The 22,014-nt window shown below is 43.6% G+C and overlaps 1 protein-coding gene across 5 annotated transcripts in view; it reads right to left on the bottom strand.

Annotated features, from left to right (window-relative positions):
* SEMA6A (semaphorin 6A) overlaps positions 1–20,265 on the bottom strand; it is a 321,282-nt gene extending 301,017 nt beyond the window's left edge. For all 5 annotated transcript variants that reach the window (XM_068247141.1, XM_068247149.1, XM_068247126.1 and 2 more), the window contains exon 1: positions 19,851–20,265. The gene's annotated coding sequence lies outside the window, so the exon portion shown is untranslated. The remainder of the gene's footprint in view (positions 1–19,850) is intronic.
* Positions 20,266–22,014: the final 1,749 nt, after the last annotated feature.

The following is a 22,014-nucleotide window of genomic DNA, read 5'->3' as shown; positions in this document are numbered from 1 at the left end:
TTCAGGCTGAAATCGGTTCACAATCTGTTTGCAGTAAAGGCAGCCATACGATCCCTCTCTGATCAGATTCGATCAGAGAGGGATCTATCTGTTGGTCGAATCTGATGGCAAATCGACCAGTGTATGGCTACCTTAACTGTCCCTCAAAGAGGATCACAATTTAAATCTAAACATAATCACATTCACCAGTCTGATACCAATCTGGGATGAGTAAACTAAGACAATGGTATCATGGGGATGTGTTAGGGCCTTTTTCCACTAGCCTGCAATTTGCGATTTGCTTCTGATCGCAAATCGCAAGGTACATTAAACTAATGGAAACTGCAGCAGCAATTTCCATTAGTGCGATCCGATTGCGATGCGATTTTGGTGAAAGCGCAATCGTTGTCCTGCCGCGTTTTGTATGCGATTGAGCTGGACTATGAGTATAGTAGCTCAATCGCAATATGGAAATTGAAACGCGATTGCGATCGGAATCGCGATCGCATTTCATAGTGGAAAAGAGCCCTTACTTTTTTGTTGTTGCTCTGAATGCTTGTCCATTGGGAAGGCGGCGGGGAGGCCTTCTTGGCTGTCTTGTAACTGTATTGGATTGTAGATCATTTCCATAACATCCAAGCACAGTTCCATCACTAGAAGCATCAGAACTACTGGGGAGGTTTCCAGGATCAGCTAGCTATTGGGCTGGCTCCTCAACTTGAGCCACCTTATAATGTATCTACATGCAGACACCTGAAGGACAAGCTGCCATAAGGTCTCCTGATTATCTTGAGTCATATTTTACAGGCAATGAAGCAAAGCTTGTATGTTACATTATTGTCTGCTGAAAACTGGACCAATAATGAAAGCATCTGGATTGGTCACAACCTCATATTCTAAAACTGCAATGCAGGACCAGTTATAGTATTGCAATGTAAATGTAATCACAGTTCATCTTGCTTTGTCACTAATTGTTGGCTGTATTAAAACAGCACTATAGAAGCAGAGCTCTGTGTCTTCCAACATCCTGGAAAGCTAGTTAGAAATCAATGTGCAAATATAGGGCAAAAGGATCCTCATTTTCTGCATCTTTCATGGTACTATGGGCAATTTGTTAATGAATGGGGACAGTACGCACTTTAAGAGAAATCATATTGCACGGGTAATGTATATGTGACCAAAGGATATGTTATTACAGTCACCAGGGATGTGTGTTGCTGGAGGTGACAATAAGAGAACAAAGAGGCATATAGTGACTGATCACTGCCACTCCTCCAGGTATTGTGAGCAGATGGCATGCTGCACTCAGCAGGGGTCGTATTCATTAAAATATGATCCCACAAACAAGGAACACCAAAACACAAGGTCTCCACGTGTCCCAAATCTGTCACCATCCAAGCACTGAAAGACAAATTCACAGCTTACAATACCACACTTCTTCCCTCCATAATAAAGCAAATGCATTCCTGTATTAGAATGTGAATACCATGCGGCCGATTTATCAAGAAAGCCGCAACAAAATTGGAGAAGCTGCATAAAGCAGCCAGCCTGGGTGTCCCTGTATGGAAAGGATTCTGACTGGTCATTGTGTGATTTTCTCCCCAGAACCTATTATGATCAGAGGTGGAAAGCTATGAGACACCACCATAAACCTTTCTTCAGGGAGGGTAAGGGGGGTGTTCGGGACAAACAAGGAGTTGGGGCCCAGCCTTGCTGTCTGTCACCAGAAAGATCACATCAGTGGACCAAATGCTACTTAAAGGACAACTGTAACAAGAGGGATATGGAGGCTGCCATATTTATTGCCTTTCAAGCAATACCAGTTGCCTGACTATCCTGCTGATCATCTGCCTCTAATACTTTTAGCCATAGACCCTGAACAAGCATGGAGCAGATCAGGTGATTGACACTATTGTCAGATCTGATAAGATTGGCTGCATGCTTGTGCCTAGTGTTATTCAGCCACTACTGCCGCCAAAGACCAGCAAGGCGGCCAGGCAACTGCAGTTATTTAAAAAGAAATAAATATGGCAACCTCCACATCCCTCGTTACAGTTGTCCTTTAAGAACAAGTCTTTACAGACTTACCACTTTAGGACTTTTTACTGTATCGAAGGGAACAAGGAACTTAGAAAATTTGGAAGGCCCCACTACTGACCCCTCAAATACATTTGGTAGACTATCTCTTGAAAAATGTTTTATCATGTAGATCCTTCCTCTTCAGCAATCTGCTAAGTTGGAAAGTCCTCAACTGGTCAACAGGAAGCTAGGCAACATTTACGTACAATGATCACTGCCACACTATCACCCCCAAGCAATCATGAAATTATTTTTTACCAGTAGTAGATCTTGCATGAATATGTAGCTTACGGCTGCTTACACACTAAGACGTTACAGGCGCACGTTAGTGCGCCTGTAACGCTCCTCCAACGCACAGCAATGTAACACAAGTGGGCTGTTCACACAGCCCACGTTGCGTTACATGTAACGCTGCACGTTGTTCGAAAAGTGCAGCATGCTACGGCGTTAGAGCAGCTATAGCCGCGTTAGACTGTTTGCACATGCTCAGTGGGGGGCGGAGAGGAGGCGGGGAGATGCAGCTACAGTAGCCGCGCACATGGCTACTTAATATTCACTGCACTGGCGGCCGCCGATTGGCCGGCGGGACCACGCTGTGTGTGTGTGTGTGTGTGTGTGTGTGTGTGCGTGCGTGCGTGCTTTCGACTCCATTGGCTTTTTGCAGGTATACGACTCAAATACTACTAAAATGCAAAACATCAGTAAGACAGCCAGGCAATGGGCATTCCTCTTCCCACCGGTCATCTTTGAAAAGATTACAGATACACGTTGACGTTAAACAAGCTTTGCAATTTACCAAGCACAAGGAAAATTTCTTAACAATTACCCAATGAAGACAAAAATGTCAACTGAAATGAATGTTGGAATCTGGAAACTAACACCAGCAAAGGTCCATGGTTAGGTCACACACATTTACCTGAATTGACACGTATGGCCTTAACAGTCTCATTAGCCTAGATATTTATCCCTGGTTGAGATGAAAATCAACCTCTGCTGGTTTTGACGGATTAAAGTAACTCTCCTCCTCTGAACAGTTTTTTGTTTTTTTTTACTTCATTTTACAAAGAGCAAAGAAATAAAATATACACCCGGAAAAACACATATCAGCTGGATGTTCATATAACAAGGTCCACAGAGACACATCTAGGAGTTGCCTCTTTTAATCCAATGCTGAATAATGTTGGATATAGCTCTCTGTTCTTTTTCAAGCTCTGCTACTGCCAAAATAACTGCAAGGCTTGCAAGTCCTGTTATACTGAGAGCCTTCCCCAAGGCACCCCAACACTGAGGCCCAGGCACTATGGCAACCGCATAAAAAAGCAGCTTCCATGATTAATAGATGAAGATCAGGCAACAGTGTGGTAGCTAGCTATCGCTAGGCCATCATTTAAAGATGCTGGAGGAATTAACTAAAGAGCAAAGCGAGTTGAAAAGCTGTCAGCTGGAAACAGGAAGCACAAACACCGTATACGGACCTCAGCAGTTAATAAAATTCACAGAAGAAACGCGTAGCCTAAATGTGTGACACAAAAAGGCTCCATCTCCTCAGAACCTTCTTTGTTCCCTCAACAGCTGCTGGGTAATTAGAACAGGTAGGAAGACCCCAGAGGAGTTTACTGTGAATGAGGTTAACCTTTTTAACCAATGATCACAAGAAGTCATTTGTCCCCCCCTTAAAATATCAATGATATCACCAGACCAAGGCCACATTGGATTGGGTATTTTTGTTCCTCTCGGGGGAAGAGGAAGGGAAATTTAGACATAAAAATGTCCCACTTGATCGTCTGGGAGTGCTTCGTAGCCTTATGTAAAATTGATGAAGACTGAATCATTTAACAAGTAGATGTTCTTTATGATAATGTCTGCAAACCAGACTGCAGTAGAATTATTTCAATGTGAGTAATATAAAAAACAAAAAAACAAAAAAAGATGGGAAATCACAATATTTTGATAGATTGTATTAATACAGACATCTGATTGGCAGATCCTCAGACTAAAGATTTACTAAATTTAATAAAAAAGACACAAGAGAGGTATGTAATAAAATAAAAAAAACCTTGAATTGGTACTGAATATGAAAATAAATACAGCACATAAACTGGCGTGTATCATTTTGGTCTTAACTGAACAAATAGGCAAAAATGTTATAAAACACGGACTGACCACACTTTTTTTCTAAATATAATATGCTATTTTAGTCAACAGGATACTAATTTGAATTGGAAATGTCCATACATTATAGAAGAAGAGTGCCCCTAGTGGCTAACTTATCTTCCTGCAGCTCAATGCTGTCTGCAGCTTATAGGTTTGAATCAGCACAAGCATTACTTTCAATTGAGAAAAACAATATATCAAAAATTTTCATAAAATAGAACTACAACTGCAAGCACAAAGGCTATCCATTCTAGGTTTATATAAACCTAAGCATTGAGTTCTGTAAAAGGTCTTAAACACGTTTCTTGGCAGTGTTCCCCATCAATAAAACATCTTTAAAAACGAGTGCTATACTATTCAATGGCGATGCGGCAGGCATAATTTATCTGGCTGTTTGATAGCGGCATTTGTTTGGCTGTTACGTAAACGCACTACAAGTAGCATGTTAGGGCTGATGTGTTTATTTATGCATCTCTACTACATTTTTATCTGCAGGGTGAGCCCCATACAAATACAGCCAAATCTTAGTAGAGTACACAATGGAGGAGGGCCATCATTGGCTTTGAATGTACATGTCCTTTTTTGGATCATTGAAAACATACACAACTCAAACTGTGTTTCTCGTAGCAACCATGCTTTTCCTTTCAGCCAACCATCCTGCACTTAGAAACTGTATTGCCTTAGAGATGGTTCTTTCATTTATGATGTTGAAGTATCCCTGGAGCCTGACATTTATTTTCCTTTAAACACACACTTCGGCCTCAAATACCTTTAGCCATAGACCCTGAACAAGCATGCAGATAAGAATTTTAACTGAGGCTAGGAACACACTAGGCAGAATCGCTAGTGTTGCAGAAAATGCATGCATTTTTGCCCACAAGGAAAGTCTATGGGCTGCATAATAAAGCATATTCCTGCATTTTTCAAAAACTCACTGCATACTTCTCGAAAGCGCATGTAAAAAACAAAAACAATGTATTTCACAGGAGATGCACAGGATGTGCTTATTACTGCATTTTTAATGCCACTTTAATTAACCACTTCACCACTGAGGGGTTTTACCACTTGAACACCAGAGCAATTTTCACCTTTCAGCGCTCCTTCCATTCGTCTATAAAAAACTTTATTACTTATCGCAATGAAATGAACTATATCTTGTTTTTTTTCGCCACCAATTAGGCTTTCTTTAGGTGGGACATTATGCCAAGAATTATGTTATTCTAAATGTGTTTTAATGGGAAAATAGGAAAAAATGATTTTTCAGTTTTCGGCCATTATAGCTTTTAAATAATGCATGCTACTGTAATTAAAACCCATGAAATGTATTTGCCCATTTGTCCCGGTTATAAAACCGTTTAAATTATGTCCCTATCACAATGTTTGGTGCCAATATTTTATTTGTAAAAAAAAAAAAAAAAAAAAAAGTGCATTTTTTTTCAGTTTTGCATCCATCCCTAATTACAAGCCCGTAGTTTATAAAGTAACAGTGTTATACCCTCTTGACAAATATTTAAAAAGTCCAGTCCCTAAGGTAGCTATTAATTTTTTTATTTTTTATTTTCTTTTTAAATTACAAAAAACGAACAAACAAAAAAAAACAACCAAAATTGGGGAGTGTGGGTGGTAATGAGTTAATTTATTGTGTATAACTAATGTATTTGTATATGTAAAATGCTTTAGGGTGTAGTTTTACTATTTGGCCACAGTGAGTTTGTGTTCATGCGACCTGTAAGCGTCCGGAAGGACGCTTACAGGAAGCACTACGAGGCTGGGGAAAAAAAACAAAAAAAAACAAATGATCGCGCTGTTTCTCATAGAAGCAGCAGATCATTGTGGGGGCTTAGATCAACGAACGGGAATGGATTTTCCCGTTCATTGATCTCCGGGTGAGTGGGCTGACTAGATTAGTTACATGCTTGTTTCAGGTGTGTGATTCAGATACTTCTGATGCATGGAAGATCAGCAGCTCAATGGAATTGTTTAAAAGGATATAAACATGGCAGCCTCAATATCCCTCTCACTTCAACTATGCTTTAAGTGACCCAACATAGAGGGCTATCTGAGAATAGTGCCATGATGTCTGAACAATAGTAAGCAAAAAAGGACAACATTGAATAATTCAGTACAGACAGACCAATTGATCTACAGTGTAAAGAAAAATAGGTGGGAAAAAAAAAAAAAAAAAAAAAAAAAAAAAGTGTTATATGTTACGAGTTACCTACCACCAACATTTTAAATAAAACAGAGGGGAAAAAAAAAAAAAGTCCACTATTTCTTCAGCTTGTTACATGCCTTATAAAAAAAAAAAATCTAAAATGTGCGCAGTACAAATGGTTTTATGTGCTAAGCTAGGGACATGATTTAAAGCAGCTACATTATAACTGTGCATCAAAATAAATAAAATTCCCCTATTATCCAAAACATACCCCTAAATATGCCCTCACTGCTTGCCAAGAAAATAAGAGCCATTTTAAGCTTTAGCTTTGTGAACAATGTTTTTCAGCCCTGGAAGGGATTACAGCTGTTTATAGAGCAGCCTTCATAAGTGATGGGTTATTTTGCTTTCAGCAAAACCTTAATTTCAGTTTTTGCTGTTTATTTTTCAGCACTTGCATTTGTTTTAGTCCACAACAAGCCTTCTCTTCTGTGCTAATGAGTGTGAGGGGCATAGCCTAGCATGGATTTACAATGACTGATAATGGAAGGTGCCATTGCTAGCCCAATTCTAAGGCCCAGTTTAAACACCTCTGTATGAAAGCCCTAAAAGAGAGGGCTGAACACCACAACCACTCTAAGACAAGGATTCTGTAATGATTGGTGTCAGCACACAGAGAATCTGATTATTGGTGATCTGCAGTATCACCAACAATACAAGTATGACTAACCTCTTGACACCTAATAGAGTGTAAGTGTTTGGTGCAACTGTAGGCTATCTCCCGTAGGGCGGGAGACACATAACTTCGAGCAGAGACCACCTGAGGAGCAGGTGGCCCTTGGCTGTGCAGGAACTATCTCCTAAGAGAGGAGATAGAGATAATCTGGCAGCCAGTGATTCCCTGGTAAACTTGGAATCAGACTGTACTGTAGCCAGAGGACTCCTATGGGATAGAGTCCCCGGCTGTACTGCAGGAAGGACTCTCTGAGGAGCAGGAGGTCCTTGCAGCTAACTGACACTTGGTGGAATAGTGTCACTGCTAGTACAGATAGACTGAGCACTCAAGGGATGAGTGACAGCCTGGAGGGTCGGGCAGGCCAGGTCGGCAACACACGAGCAGATAAGGTACAGACAGAAAGGCTGATTCGGTAACCGGGTACAAGCAGGGTCTGGCAACAGGTAGGCAGATATGCGGAGGTACCGAATCAGAAAGCAAGAGAAAGGTTGACAGAGCAAATAGTCATAACATATATAAAGCACAGTCCTAGTCTGGGGTGTGAGGTCCATGGTCTCGACACCCAGGAACTAGTCTAAAGAATAACTCAGTAATGACACAGTAATCCTAAGCTTGGGTGTGAGGTCCTTGGTCACAACACCCCAGAACTGGTCTAAAGTATAACACAGCAGTAATCTGGCTAAGTGTGAATTCCCAGGTCCACCTGGTTCTAACACACTGTGGGATCTGACTGAGGTCTGAGTGCTCACACGTAAGTATTCGCAACGGCAGACAACCAGCAACTGACAAGCAAGATCTATATATACTTGCAGTGCTGTGCAGCTCCGCCCGAGCCACTCAGCCAATCCAGAGTCCAGCTGGGATCAGCTGATCGGCCTGATCAGCTGATTCCCCTTCTGCTGGTATAAAATGTCCTGTCGCCTGGCGCGCGCACGCGTAGCTCTCCATCTGTGTGCACTAGAAGGTCCAGCCAAGCCAGACGCGTGTCGCTGTGCGGAAACCACCGGTCTGAACGCGGAGATAGCCTCCCTGTCACTAGACCACGTGGCGGCATCTCCGCTGTTCATTACAGATTCATGTTTGTTTTTAAAGTGTATTGTGTGGAATACATCAATTTGCAGACCAACGAATCTCATAACTCTGTGTACTCTACATAAACCATTTTTTATTATTTGTTTTGTAATTTCCCTAAATTGGGTTTGCAAAACTGTCTTCCTGTGTGAATGTCAGATGCTGCTCAATTAGACTGAACAGATGTCTGAGTCGTCCGAAATCTGCTCCTTTCCCATCACCACTTTCATTATGAACAGGGAGCGGATCACCTGACTCTGCCGAGTCCCCGCCCAGTGTAACAAAGCGCATTGCATTCCCACACACTCCATACTGTCTTTATGAAAAAAAGTTACATAAAAAGTATACTTTTTTTCTTATTGCAGGCAGAGGGATGAAAGGTAAACATGGCTTTTATAAAACTGGGGAATGAGTGGTAGGGGTTAAATTCATGACTGCACACTGGGCGGGAAGGAGCTACTAAACTGTAAATGCAGTCCTGACCACAAAGAGTTCATCTCTTTCAGCAGTAAAAGCAGGTGGATAGAGAGGTGATCTGCTCTGTGCTGGGGAAGGAACTTTCACTCTAGCAACAATAAGGATTCACTAGATCCTCATACTGCTAGACCTTTCTGCAGCCTTTGATACAGTTGACCATGACATCTTGATAAACAGGCTACAGGAATACTGTGGCATTGATGGCATAGTTCTTCAGTGGTTCCAATCCTTCTTGAGTGGCAGAACCCACAAAGTGTCTATGGGGCCCTTCCTGTCCACCCCTGTATCACTTAAGTATGGGGTGCCCCAGGGCTCAATCCTCTCTCTCCTGCTTTTCACGATTTACATGTTACCGCTTGGAAAACTAATCCAAAAACATAGCCTGACATACCACTGCTATGCAGACGACACCCAACTATATTTTTCCTTCAAGCCTGGTGTGACAGACCCAACTCTAACTATAAACGCCTGCTTACGTGAACTACAGCAAAGGATGAATGACAACTGGCTGAAACTCAATGCAGACAAAACTGAAGTCCTTCTGATTGGAGGGCAGAGCATGATAACAAAACAACTTAACTTGCAGTCTTCATCACTGGGAATAGGAGGCACGGGTCTACGCAGCTCTGATCATGTGCGTAGCCTGGGAGTTCTAATTGAAGGGAATTTAAACTTCAGAACTCAAATCTCTGCTGTGGTGAAATCATCATATTTTCACCTGAAGAACATTGCAAACTTCAAGCACCTCATCCCCCCAGAAGAAGATCTGCCAACCTTAGTCCATGCCTTCATCACATCCCGACTGGACTACTGTAATGCTCTCTACACTGGCCTTTCAAAAAAGGTCTTGTCCCGCCTACAGCTGATACAGAATACTGCTGCCAGACTGCTAACCAACCAACCCCGTCACTGCCACATAACGCCAGTCCTGCACTCCCTTCACTGGCTACCTATAGAATGGAGGGTCCTTTTCAAGATCGGCCTACTGACATTTAAATCCCTGAATAATCTGGGCCCTGGATACATGAAAGATATGTTGCAGCTGCGTAGCAATCCCCGCATTCTCAGGTTCTAATAATCTAGTCATACCCAGAGTCCACTTGGAAACTTTTGGTCCCAGAGCCTTCTGTCATGCTGCCCCTACGTTTTGGAACTCCCTACCTCAACAGATCAGGACAGCTCCATCCCTGGCCGTGTTTAAATCCAGACTGACAACCCACCTGTTCAGTTTGGCATTTGCAGAAATATAACTTTTGTTGTGTGAATACTTCATCCTACTACCAATTACTGAATCTGAGAGAGCCTAAGCGCTTTGAGTCCTATGGGAGAAAAGCGCTATAGAAATGTTATTGTATTGTACTAGATTCAAGCAGAAATTTATATGTTGGGAGAATTTTGAATTGGAGATAACCAGTGTACAGAATCAATAATACCTGTTTCACGGACCAAATGTGCTAGGAACTGCAGTTCAGTGCAGCTGGATTTCTGTCCTCTCTGGATTCTTTTGTTGGGTGGGTCAATCTGATGTGACCATATAACACTCAAAGAAAAATATGATGCCAGACTACATTTCTCAGTATTCCTGCATTACAGTACAAACCGCAAGTCAACAAACAGGAGGTGGGACTTTATTGTTCACAGAAAGTAGGTGATGAGCGATTCCAAGACAACAGCTCTTCCAACCAAAAACATGGAGCAAATGGGCAGGTGCTCAATTATATACCAACACAGCTCAGAAAGGTATTTTTGGAACAGCAAAAGTTCAGTAGTAATAATTTACAATAATTAACATGTTTGAGAAACTTCTTTGTTCAATTCTGGGTACACTGGGTTGTAAAATAAAAAGCAACATCTTACAATGTTGAAGTAATGGGCACACTTATTATACAGCTCTCTAAAAGGTTGGAGTAACAGGCCCGGTTTCACACATGCTGCTAAATAATGTATCAGACGACAAGCCAAAATTATTACGTGGTATGCTTTTCACAGAACACAAAGAAGTATTCTACTTAAACAAAGTAGTGCCTACGCTAGAGAGGTATCTGTAGTGCATTTAAGGGCTGGTGCACACTAAGAGCACTTCTGAGTGCTTTTCAGATCGTCGGTGCTTTGCAAAATGCTTGGCTACTGAAACCCTATGAGGGTGTTCCTACAGCAGCGTTGGGATATTTCTAAAATCACAAACGTTCTGCATGTAGCATTTTTTGGAGCGATTTAGCTTGAATGAAGGTGCAAACGACGTTCATCCATAAATCACTCTGAAAAATTGCTTCACAAAATTGCTAATTGCAAAACCCTGAGCGCTAGCGATTGCAAAAAGCGATTTTGGTGTGCACTAGCCCTAAATTGGGGCTAATCCAGAAATTAGTCCAAGTAGAGGTCATTGCTACACCGACACAGCCAACATATCAGTGGGAAAACAGAGGTATCAAATTCTATATATACATGAATACATACTTCCCATTTCTCTGAATAGGTTTGCACAGAACAAAAACATGTGGTAGGGATTATTCTAACAAGTTTTGCTCTGCTGCACAGAGACCACCAGGTTTACCAATTAACTAACCCGTTTAGCTGCCAGGATGGCTAAGGCACGTAATACAACTAACTCCCTGTGGGCCGCATCAAAGAGGAAAACAAATTTCCCTGGTTAGACCTATTCATTTTCTCGTTCAGCCATTAAGTAGACAAAGCAAACATTCACATGGAAAGTCTCCATAAAAGAAACAACTTGTCACTCCATAATAGCCATTGTCTGACTGAAGGTGTAACGACTCCACACAATATAGGCAAAAGCAGTGACAATGGTCTGAAGTGGAGGCTAATCCATCATTGCAAACCTCAGCATGTCCACCAGGGGACCCATTGACTCACACTGCCTCTATATGTACACATCAGTGGTGATTTACTAAGAGATGAAGAATGATGAGCTGCAATGTCTACTTCAAACATCCAATCATGTGCAAGGGATTACCAGGCCAAAGTTCATCCTTTTCAAATGAATTCAACCCTAGGGGATGAATCACTAAAGTTAATGTTCAATGAAGTGAGCCTACATAGATTCATGCCAAAACAGGCCTGGACTACACAACATCACTTGAAAACAGCAAACTTAACACCTTGTGACATCTGCATCAATTAAAATTTGTTTATTGCAAATTAAGCCAAAGTCTATAAGGGCCCTTCCATGCTGAAAATAGCAATCGCAATCACGGTGCACCGCAATTGAGACTTGCATGGGGCATGCATATCGTTGCCATTATTGATGCGATTGGCAGGGGCAGGATTATGATGCGCAATGAGAAAAAAAGTGGGAATTTGTTTTAAATTGGACATTGCACCGCATTTGCTCCCATTTATTTAACCTCATTGCAAACACAGGCAAGCTGATGGGGGGGGGGGGGGGGGGGGGGTAGTCCAGGCCTTATGCTAGGTGTATTTGGGTAGTCCAGGCCTTATGCTAGGTGCACACCTAGGATAACTGCCTCCCTGATCATCTTAGGTGACAGTTAAGGAATGATCACTGTACAGACAGGTTGCTCACACCATCTCCCTAGCAGTGCTATGGTTGGAGGAATGTCTGAGTGTGAAGCACTCCGCTGCAAGGACAATAAATAGCAAAAATGGAGGCAGTAGGGAACACCAGTACATGAAATGGTCACAAATGAGACGTCCTGGCGAGATGAAAGTCCATAGTGTTTACATTGTTTTTAATGACCATACAAGGCAGTGATTATTTGACCGGTTCAAATCAGTTTGATAGCCTGACCTCCTACCTTAATAGTCAAACATCCAGTTGGTTTTGGACATTTCATGACGCTAAAGAGTCATTGAGAGCCAGAAGGAGTGGCACGGGATCAACAAACAGATTATTGCATTACACTGAGCACTACAATGCTAGCAGAGCTACTGAAATCTAACATACATTACAGAGTACTAGATGATATATCAGTCTCTATACTCCCTGACCAATCATGTACTGAATCAGGCCATAACTATCTACCCTCACACTGAAGTGAATTCACCTTACAAGACAATACAAATAACATTCATATTGCGCTTTTCTCCTGGCGGACTCAAAGCGCTTGAGCTGCAGCCACTAGGGTGCGCTCCGTAGGCAGTAGCAGTGTTAGGGAGTCTAACCCAAGGTCTCCTTACTGACTAGGTGCTGGCTTAGTATAGCACTCTGCCCTTGCCTCAACACATAGAAACTGGGTAGACCAGCACCCAAATGGAGGACAGACATGTGCTAGAGTGGAGAGACCCAATAGCCCTCAGAGGGTCAGCAAAGTCCAACACGAAAAGTCCACAGCACCACGTCAGTAATGTATAGCTCTTTTATTTAAAAGAAAGACAAAGAGATAGCCATAACAGCGACAGACGCTGTTTCGGACAAGGTCCTTCCTCAAGCTGTATCAGGCTCTCTCTGAAATACAATCCAAATGCTACTCCTATATATACACTAGCCATGACCAATCAGGATGCAGAGAGTATATGGAGGACCTGATGGGGAACTGCACAAAAGCCAGGTAAGCCTCTTGCCTCAACACATGCAGCTAAAATTAGATATAGGCTTGAATCGTTTAAACACTGAATAAAGAATACTATTAAAACCTCTAGACAAATGTCAGTTGTATCACTGGGCAGATCTGATACAAGAACAGCAGGTTAGGAGGTGAGTTTTCACAGGCAGCTCTGCCTCCCTCCAACAGGCAGCGTTATCACAAAATAAATTAATACGGCCTTTGATATAATAGTGAGTGGCAGACAAACAGAGAGAGACAACAGTAGCCCAGTCACTATATCTGTCAGCGCTGCACAATGTCCCCTTTTAAAATGTCAGTCTGTGGAGCTGGCAAAGCAAATGAAGGAGTTTCCTTTGTAATTTAAAACAACCATGCAAACAAATTTGCTGTCATCTATACACAAAAACACATCCTTGGATTTATCACAGGATATACACCCTGGCAGGTCTCGCAGTAATGGCACCTTCTAGTCTAACCCTGAAAGACCCCTTCCAATTCACTGCATTAAGCAGGCTAGTCTCCCACACTGCACTTATTAGATCACCAGAGAGCTACATACATTCTGATGTTATCTCCAAGTAGCTAGGCATTAGAAATCCATGGCTCTTAAACCAATACGCACACAAGCAGCTATACATTTCACCTTCCTTATCCAGCTCAAGAACACACTTCTAAGCTTATCACTCAACACATCAAAGCTAAACAACTTCAGCCTAACTAAAGTCATAAGACTGAAGGGGAATAAACACTAGAGAAACAAAAGTTGCCACATCCTATATCTGCGATAGGAATGATCCTTCTAGTCCATGAGGATATGACACATTTACAAAGCCTTACTTTGTTTCATTAGTATTTATTTAATCTTGGTTATCAGTAATATTTCGTACATTGTTAAAAGACTTAGCAAAGTCAACACAGAACAAACAACCCCGTACATAAAGGTCCAAAGCAAACTAAACCAGTATTAGAGGAAAAGGAAGCCAATATATTTCTGTCTGGGTGATTATACACTTTAATGAATGTACCTGTGTTGGAACATGTCTGCAGCCTTATCATTTAGGAGTAATAAGCACAGAAGTGCTTTTGTTTATTTTTAAGTTGATAGAAAAAAAAAAAAAAAAAAAGCCATCAGGATTGAGCTATTCTTGCGAATGTCGGCTTTTAAAGTGTTACAGGCTCAGATCAATAATGTAGTGCGTCTAGCATGGATTTCACTTTTGTTCTAAAATACTGAACTACCGGTATGTTAGCTTTGCCACTGTTTAAAAGCGCAGACAAATGAACCAGATGCAACCAACACACCCATATAGCCCTACTCAGTGTTTGCAGAGGTCTCCAACAGACGGAGAGCTGATACAACGCTAGAAATAGTGGGCACCGCTTCAGAAGCACATCACTCAAGCAGAGAGCAGCACAGGCTGAAGCTAGTTTACCAGCCCTATCAGCAGAGTATAGCTGGGCTCAGCACAGGCTGTAGCTAGGTGGCTAGTGAGTGTAGCTGGGCTCAGCACAGGCTGTAGCTAGGTTGCTAGTGAGTGTAGCTGGGCTCAGCACAGGCTGTAGCTGGTTCACCAGCTCCATCAGTAGAGTGTAGCTGGGCTCAACACAGGCTGTAGCTAGGTTGCTAGTGAGTGTAGCTGGCCTCCGCACAGGCTGTAGCTGGTTTATCAGCCCCATCAGTAGAGTGTAGCCAGGCTGTAGCTAGGTTGCTAGTGAGTGTAGCTGGGCTCATCACAGGCTGTAGCTGGTTTACCAGCCCCATCAGTAGACTGTAGCTGGGGTCTGCACAGGCTGTAGCTGGTTTACCAATCCTGTCAGCAGCAGTTTTCTCCCCAAGCTCTTTTAGCCAGGTACTCCACCCAGCTAGGTTTTGGTTAACACCAGGCTGTTATCAGCTCACCTACTCCTATGCTGTGAGCCGAGTTGTGCACAGAAGCACTGGCCCTGCATTCTCTCATCTTGCCCCACCTGGCTACTTTTTCATGCCACCAGGGTGAAAAAAAAATATTCTGGTGAGAACACTGAGCAGAGTGTAGCTGGGCTCAGCACAGGGTGTAGCTAGTTTACCAGCCCTACCAGCAGTGTAGCTGAGCTCAGCACAGAGATTGTAGCTAGTTTGCCATCACTAACAGCACACTGTAGTGGATGCAGGATTATGCAGTTCTGAGGTGATGCAGGATTATGCCTATTTTGTTTGCAAATGTATACAGCTTGACATAGGCCAATCAAACTTCACATCAGAATATAACCGGTCAGATTTCAAGCTGCATATGTTTGCATAATACTGCTCAGCCTTATTTGCATTTCACTAACCAATCTGTACTCAGCACAATTTATAGCTAGTTTACTATCAGTATAAGCTTACAATGTCTACGCGAATTTACACGTCTGCATCTTAAAAATGGAATAAAATAAAGTTGCCTTATTGACCAGTAACTCATTTTAAAAGTTCCCTCAAAACACACTTTAGTCCGAGTACACTTACATCTAAACTTAGCAGCTACAAGATATTTCATTTTGCCATTCAATGAAATCAAGATTTTTATAGGACCACTAATGCCAACTGGACACAAATCAATGCCCTCTGCTTTTCTGGAGACGCACTTCTGTCCACTTTAAAGTGGAGTAAATTATTAACTGTATAATAAAGACTGGAGCTGGGACAGACTGGAAGCCAGCATAGGACAAGCAGCAGCAGTAGGCAGCCAAGCAGTGGCAGTTAACATTTTATGTCTTTTCTATTTTAGTGGACTGCAGCACAATAATCCCTCAGTAAAGACTTTCTCTCTTCTCTGCACATACTATTAATACTTTATCATTGCTGTCTGGGCATTCCCTTATTTCAGCACCACAAGCAAAATGCGCTTCTCATCCAAGCTCAATAAACAGAGCGATCAGCCAAATGCCCACACGTGTGTTAAGTGCAACACATTGATCCAGAGGGGACTTAAACAGGTCCTTCTCTGATTTTACATGTTTAATAGTTTGAAAATGGGAAAGCAAAATCAAAAAGGGACCCAGAGCCATAAACAAACAACTGCTGACGGAGCGGTAAAAACAGAAGCATGCTTAGGGGAAATAAGCACTTTTATATTGTATTGCCATTAGGAGATTCACTGCTGTGGGCACAGCCGAGGTGAAACAGCCGGGAGTCCAGACTACAAGCCAGTGCAGACACACAGCAGACACTGGGGGCTTCACACAACTAACCTCTCCCGTATCTTCCAGGCACCCACTCTATATTGTCTACTCTAACAGCAGAAAAATCTAAGGCCATGCAATCAATAGGACTGAAAGCAAGGTTTCTTTACCTGGCTGCTAACAAACTCCTACACAGACGTGTATATATCCACCCTCTGGTATCTTTCTTTGTCAGGCAATATAATTAGAACCCCAGTCAAGAGGAAAGCAATTTTAGTCAGAACTAAGTAGAGGACCAGGAACAGTAAAGCACAATAACTACACAACACTATTACCAAGCTAGCACAGCCCAAAACTGTTAACCTTGGCTATCCTATTCATAGTGGCAAGCCATACACATAGAAATAGGGCTCTGGGAGTATTAGCAGCCACTGAAAAGATAAAGTACATGACGCTGATGACATTCAGATGCTAAGCTATAAAACAAATTAACTATAGGCAGCCCTACGATGTTTCTTATTAGTCCTTGGACCTAGATGAGAAGTCACAATATATATTGCACTGAGCGTGCTCATTGTGTGACTTCATTCACTATTTAATTAACCATTTAAATACTGTGATGTTCTGGGGTTTGGTGTGCAGGATAAATAGGTCATCTCACATATTCATTTATCACTTGTCTTCCTATAAAACAGCACAAAGCTGTAATCCACAGAAGAGCTTTCCCCTGGGATGGACAGTGGGTGGTGGTTATTAGCACCCAGCCTTGGCAATCCTCTGTATCATGCTTCTTGCTTTTGCCCAACACACACTTAACGCATTTTATTGTAATGATCTCATTTTGCTGTAGGGCCCCATTGGGAGTGAGGCAGCCCACCAACTCCCTGACTTTCTGCTCCATTTCCTCAAATGTACCAGGCAGAAGCAGGCTCCAGAAGGCAGCAGGGAAAACAACACATGGGGGGGGGGGGGGGGGCTTTGGATTTGCAGGCAGCTTCCCAAAGCTCCCACTAGCTCAGATTCACAGCCAGAGCACTCAGAGAGCATTACTCTCAGCTGACTGGCTCATACACTGGGGAGAGCAGAGCATTAGCAGGCTGCACTTGTGCAGTGGGTGCGGGAGGCAGCTCGTGTCGCACTATAGTGGGCAGGAGGCAACTAGTAACCCAACGTAGTGGGCAGGGGGCAATTAAACACTCTTAAAAAAAGTGGTTAACTGAGCAAAAGGCAACAAGCTGCTCAAAACAGTAGTTTAGTAGTAGTAGCCAGTTAGCAGTGCACTGTAGAAGGCAATCAGCAGCACATTTAAGTGGGTAAGACGCAACCACCGGTGCACCCATAATGAGGAGACAGCTACCAATGCATGAGTATAGGCAAGAAGTACTGTGGGCAGGATGAAGCCACCAGTGCACTGTAGTACTTGTGAGGAAGCCACCAAGACAGTACAGTGAGTAGGAGGCACTGATGCAGTACAGTGGGAAGGAGGTAGCAACCAGTGCAGTGTAGCAGCCAAAAGGCAACTTCCAATGCAAGACAGGCAAGCATCAATGCAGTGCGTGGGCAGGAGGCAGCCCTCCATGCACAGCAGCAGGCAGAAAGCAACCATCAGTGCAGTACAGTGGGCAGGAGGCAGCCCTGTACAGTGTAGCAGGCAGTAAGCAACCCCCAGTGCAGTACAGTGGGCAAGAGGCAACCCCCATACAGTGTAGCAGGCAGAAAGCAAACCCCAGTGCAGTACAGTGGGCAGGAGGCAGCCCCCATACAGTGTATCAGGCAGAAAGCAAACCCCAGTGCAGTACAGTGGGCAGGAGGCAGCCCCCATACAGTGTATCAGGCAGAAAGCAATCACCAGTGCTGTACAGTGGGCAGGAGGCAGCCCCCATACAGTGTATCAGGCAGAAAGCAAACCCCAGTGCAGTACAGTGGGCAGGAGGCAGCCCCCATACAGTGTATCAGGCAGAAAGCAAACCCCAGTGCAGTACAGTGGGCAGGAGGCAGCCCCCATACAGTGTATCAGGCAGAAAGCAATCACCAGTGCAGTACAGTGGGCAGGAGGCAGCCCCCATACAGTGTAGCAGCCAGAAAGCAAAAAAGTGCAGTGGGCAGCCCCCATACAGTGTAGCAGACAGAAAGCAAACTAGTGCAGTACAGTGGGCAGGAGGCAGCCCCCATACAGTGTATCAGGCAGAAAGCAAACACCAAAGCAGTACAGTGGGCAAGAGGCAACCTCCATAAAATGTAGTAGGCAGAAAGCAATCACCAGCGCAGTACAATGGGCAGGAGGCATCCCCATAAAGTGTAAAGGGCAGAAAGCAACCACCAGTGCAATGCAGCATGCAGATTCAGGCAGGTGGCAGCCACCAATGCAATACAGTGGGCAGGAGGCAAGCGACAATGAGAGCACTGTAGCATGCAGGAGGTAACCACCACAGCAATAGAATGAACAAGAGACAACTATAGCACACCCTGAGAAATTAGCAAATAGCAATGCACTGGGGTGGCAGGAGGCACCGACAAGCCTCTACCCTAGATACATTTATGAACCTTTGCTGTCACCAGTCTCATTCCACTTTTATAAATCATACTAAACAAACTTGTCCAATGACCTATTTAAATGCACCATAATTACCAGACTAGCTGTGACACTTTCAGCATGCTACATCCTCCTGATATTCTACAATGTTGCAGCTACATAGTACCGGGGAGCCCTGTGTGTATATCATGAATACAATGTACATTGGTGGGTGTGCCGCTGCACTGGAGCTTCCTAATAATGTAGAATGCCTAGAGCGCTGTTAGGTGACAGAAGGGGATGACAATAGGATGGTCGGGGAATTTGTGGCAGGAATGGAGGGTGGGAGAGAGGAAACGGGCTTGTTTTCATACAGCAGCTATTTAGAGACGACCCCAGCACGACCCTTTCATCCTTGTTAAACCCCTAAGTGCTGGAGGGGCATAGCGCTGCCATACAAAGCCAGCCAGGGGACTGAGGACTCCGCCAGTGGCTCACCAGCAATTAGCGATCCTCGGACCTCTCACAAGTTTCCAGCATTAGCCGAGCTGGCACTCTGCGTCCATGCATGGTCGTTTCTAGGCATAGGCAATCCAGGCCATTGCCTAGGGTGAAACATAGGGAAGGGGGCAACACAGATTCGCTGTGCTTTATGAAATTCTTATACACAACTGCTAGCTTCATTAAGAAAAAAGGTTAATATAAAGTGGATTTGGGACAGTGAAGTGAATCTGGCTTGAATGCATACATCATTTATAGATTGTTTTGAAAAACACAAAAAACAAACAAAAAAACACACACAAAACAATTTCTGTAAATAGCCTATCATTTGTTTTATTAGTGCCTGAAAAACGAATTAATGTAGGCAACCATATCCCTATGCACACGATTGGGGGCGGCAAAAGATGCCCTGCCTGGGGCTAGAAACAGCTTCCATGCCATAGGAAGGAGAGCTACCCATGCCCCCCCAATCAGGCGGCCACACCAGGCGATTCCTAGAAGCACATGTGACACACGTACCTTGGGAGCATGCAGAGGCAGTGCACAATCAGCTCATGTAGAGTCCCATTAGTAATCCACTGAGAGGGATCCCTCTGGAAAAACGGATCCAATAGGCTCTCCTTCGCAATCCTTAGTCATTACTACACATGTAATGCAATCGGTGGCGTGAATGCTGCGCTCGGCTGTTCAGGAGGCGCAGAACTGGGATTCCACTATAACAATGTAACAATAAAATCCAAAATGCCAACAATGAATGACTCCGCTCAGAGAATAGGATCCCCTTCAGTAGGACGTCGCTGGATGAGGACAAGTCACGGCAGGTCTGCGCTGGCTGATAAGCGACATGCAGGCTTTCCCCTAAACTCCAGTGATGTCCCCGATCCCTGCAGCTCTTCCCTGCACTGGCTGCTGCTGCCACCTCCACCGCCGCCGCTGCTCATTCAAGTGTGTTTGCTGAAGAGTTGAGCTCAGCCTCAGCCTCTGTCGCAGGCCCCGCCCCCTCCCCGCTGATTGCCTCCAAACTCCTGTCTCTGCTACTGGCACTCGGCTCCAGTGCAGGCGGCAAAACGTGGAGCGGATCCCAGAAGGGAGAGCGCGGGGCTAATTACAAGCCGTGTCTGACAAGTGCAAGATACAGCGCAAAGCACAGCAAATCCCCGCACAAAGTCCTTCTCTCCGTTCCCAGATAATCTCTTATTACCCAAAAAGATGAGAACATTTCTCAGGCAGCAGCATTAAATATCGGCAGCAGCTGACATCACACAGGATTACATTATGCTGGCTGCGTCTGCTGATGGATGGCTGACGTTGTCCTGCAATGAGAATATTGCATTTACTAGATGGAGTCAGAGAGTCATGTCGTCAGTCGTGGACGTTGAGAGCAACCTGATTAGAATAGATGCTAGAGAGGGCGTGATCACACTTTTGTCAGCATGAAACGCAGACTTGTGTCTGCAGTAAACGCAGACGATTCTTCGCAAGCATTTTTCTCCATAATGGGCTGGTGCACAAATAAAAACGCTAACGTAATCGCAAACGCTCAGCTTATTTAGAAGTGATTTTTCTACATGTGCCTAGCAATTTTCTAGCTATGCCTAGCGATTTTTGGAACGTTTTGGTGTAGTAATTATCTTATTTTTTATACAGTAGAGCAGGAAGTGTACAGCTTTTGGAAAATCACACTGTTGAGGGCTCTTTCACACCAGAGCCCACTTCTGGCGTTTTAACGCAAAGTCTTTACTTTGCGTTAACCAAGGTAAAAGGAAAGTCCATAGACGCTGCGTTTCGATACGTTGCAGTACGACGCGTCCCAGCGCATTTTATCGTCGGGAATCGCAGTTTCCCCTTCGGGGTAATTAACTACCACCGCCGCTACTCAGCGTCGCACCGGGGTTTCCCGACGACACGCCGCAACGCGTGCAGGAGCCGTTCTCCTGCACGCTTTTGGTGTGTAACGAGCCTAAAGCGCTTTTTAGGGCCCTTTTCTACTAGCAATCACAAATGCCAGCGATTGCGATGTTTAATTATTTTGTTATGAGTTTGCGATTTTTCATTTGCATTGCATTATCCCTCGTAAAATCGCTCCAGAATGCGATTGTGATTTGCAAATCGAATCACTATAGTGGAAAATACTTCTCATGATTTCTATAATAAAGTAGCAACCCTAGTGATTTGAAAATCATTAGCGATTTTGCGATTCAGTTGTGTGGTGGAAAAAGAGCGATATTCCACTTTCCTATACTTATCATTGAGGCCGAATCACCTCAGAAATGCTGCAGGACCTGCGTTTACATTTGGGAAAAAAATCACATCGCACTGGTGTGATCGATCCCATTCAAATACATAAGCAAAGTGCTTTTCAAAGCGCTAGCGTTTTGAAAAGCGCTCAGAAGCACTCTAGATGTGCACCAGCCCAATATGTGCATTTGTCTACAATTGAACTAAGGCTTTTTTTTTTTTAAGTAGCCAGTGAATTTCAATTTGTCAAGCTTCATTTACACTGCAAATTTGAGATTCCAATTTGCAATTCCGTTTTGCGTTTTTCACTGAATTCTATCAACACAAGAAAAAAACAAGAACGCAGCAAGCAGGACTTTTTAAAATTGCATCAAAATCAGAATCACATGTAGTGTAAAAGAGCCCTCACACTCTATTTTAATGCACGTTTTCTGTACACAAAAAA

Source organism: Hyperolius riggenbachi, chromosome 1 (assembly GCF_040937935.1).
Source record: "Hyperolius riggenbachi isolate aHypRig1 chromosome 1, aHypRig1.pri, whole genome shotgun sequence".
In the NCBI taxonomy this organism is placed as follows: domain Eukaryota; kingdom Metazoa; phylum Chordata; class Amphibia; order Anura; family Hyperoliidae; genus Hyperolius; species Hyperolius riggenbachi.
The sequence above is the reverse complement of the archived record's forward strand: the minus strand, read 5'-3'. Positions and strand labels throughout refer to the sequence as shown.